A 2,775-nucleotide genomic window follows, 5' to 3' on the forward strand; every position below is an offset into this window, starting at 1 on the left:
ACATCCTGAATCTCAAATGGCGTGTGTCTGTCTGTGTGATTCCTTCTCCTTGCGGGAACACTTTATGCTCGCATTCATCTTGGCTTAATGTGTTTGTTGATACTGAAAATAAACTAACAACAATGTCGAATATGTCCAAGGCACATGCCTGTCTTTCCGTCAGTTTTTCTGTCGGTCTGTCTCTGAAGATTAATTCTGTCCAGCAACATGGTTCTCTGTCAGACAGAATTCCAAGCGAGCTTTAATGTTAAGGAAAATATTACAGTAATTTACATTTGGAGCCAATATAACGCTCATTCCGTTTTGCATTACTCTCGTTTCTTAAGTTACTGTGCAGTGGCAAATTTTTCATACGTATTGCACTCGCGAGCAATATTTCTGCTCAGGGCCAGGGTGCCCCCTTCCTACCCCTGTATACCGAGGGAAAACTCTCATAGAGGAAGGTGTGTTAGATACGAGGATAGACGGACAGAGGGAAAGACAGACATTGTCTCTGTTATCTAGTCACATTATGTGCAGTTTAACTTCTGCTAAAGTCAGACGATTTTATTAAGCATAAGTGAGAATAAATTCTTTCTGTAGATGTAGTCGTGAAAGATGGAGGTAGAATGAACAGAATGCAAGCGAGACAGACAGTTTCCGAAATATTATTTTCACATTAACTGGATTTATCAGTTCATATTAATTGGTAATGCATTATTGTAACAGCCAGATGAGTTTATTTAGCTTAATGAAAATACGATTCTCACGATTAGGAAGACGTAAAACATATGTACTTATACTGAATAACAGACAGACACTCTCCAAACACCATAGTTCATTCATGAAGAAAACTGGTATTTCATTCCTGCCACTGGCTGACAGTTTTATTTAGCTTAAGGTAGAACACACCCCACCCCTGACAGATATTTTTACTAACCGAATTACATTAATTACATTGACGCTTTAGAAGACAAAGCGGGTGTTATTATTATTATTTTTTTAGTAGGACTGAGTTAAGCTCGTAAAAACCAGTCTTCTTTCCGTAGTTTATCATACATTTCTCTCTCTCTCTCTCTCTCTCTCTCTCTCTCTAAAACCGCGAAGCAAAGAAGTGAGCTACCTCTCGATCAAGGAGATGTGGTAGTTTGTAATGGAAGGAGAGAGGAGGAGGAGGATGGGGGGGGGCGGTTGAAACTGTGTCCGAACACCATTCTATTCTTGGTTTCCTGGCCACGGCATCGACAAGGCCTGGATACTTTCTTTTCATCGCAGACGTACGGAGACGCTGATTCCTAAAGTAATTTGTTCATGGTGACATTGTGTTCGGCTCCACGGAGGTTCTGGCTAAAATAATTTAGTGTACTGCCTGTATGGAGAGGCTTAAACGTTTTACTACTGTGGTTATATGTATATTTTACTTCCATTCGAAGGTTTCATTCATCATAGCAGAGACATTCGAGCTGGAGGAAATAACTTTGGCCATAGGGGACCTTCTCAACACTAAAAGGTTTTCTAAGTAAAAAAAGAAGATGGTGACAGGCGAGAGAGAAAAAAATAGAAGTCTTCGCAGTTACGGGGTTATACCTTTAGCAGTCAGGATTTGTTATGTATCATATTCATCCTATTATTAGAAGATTCTGTTCATCTTAGGAACATTTTTCCAAACTTGATGAAATAGATGTCAGCTTCATAACAAGCTGAATCGACAGTATCTATTATAATTTATCATCATTACCACTAGAACATTTTATTGAACCTAGGCGACAAACCAGAAAATGAAGGGGCTAACAGATATTAACCATTAACAAAACTGCTGAGAAGCCCTCCCTTACCGGGAAAAGAAATGTCTGATTGTAATGACAATTACTACCTGATTCCCATGACGAAATTATTAGTTTATTGCACCCATACTCAAGAAACGACAGCAGGTGTTATGCTTTCATCTGTGTGTGTGTGTGTGTGTGTGTGTGTGTGAGAGAGAGAGAGAGAGAGAGAGAGAGAGAGAGAGAGAGAGAGAGAGAGAGACAGAAATCTTATTCAAGCGTGGTGGAAGAGTTAATGATCGGGCAAGAACGAAGACATATGATTTTGAGAAACATTGATCAAAGGTGTCGATCACAGAGCAAGGTCATTTTTAAGTAAGTGTGTCTGTGCGCTCACAGTAACTAAGAGTTTTGACCTTTTATCAAACTGGGGGATGGGCTGAGTATCACGGAATTGGGGGATGGGCTGAGTATCAAGGAATTGGGGGATGGGCTGAGTATCAAGGAATTGGGGGATGGGCTGAGTATCACGCAAGAGAATAATAGTTAAACTCTGTTGAAGGATATTGACTAAAATCAAGATGAAGAACATTTATTTGAAGAACAACCAGTGAAAGACCATGGTCACAGGGAATGGACAGTAACCAAGGACGATGGATAAAGTCAGCTCAGACAGTTTGACTGATTCGAACCAAGCATGGTGTAAGCGTTAAGGGCTGAAAAACACTGATGTAATTCGTCTTTTACATTAATCAGTCGTAGGAGTAGACCACAAAACGCTGTAAATTGTTTGGCTTTTATACAAAATGGTGGACGCAGGTGTTGAACTCTCTAATTATTATTTTCCTGCATACATACAATCAGATCCAACATAAAAATGATCACTTATTTAATGATTATATAAAGGTCGATGATTTCTCCCTTCTTTACACAAATCTTTCCTAAGCTAAACACAAACCGCTTAGGAGGGATTATAAAAGAAGAATATAATAGATGTAGCCGCCTATAAACCTTTAAGTACGATTACTTC

Source organism: Coenobita brevimanus, chromosome 35 (genome assembly GCF_032717465.1).
Source record: "Coenobita brevimanus isolate Jiangsu-jjx chromosome 35, ASM3271746v2, whole genome shotgun sequence".
Taxonomy (NCBI): domain Eukaryota; kingdom Metazoa; phylum Arthropoda; class Malacostraca; order Decapoda; family Coenobitidae; genus Coenobita; species Coenobita brevimanus.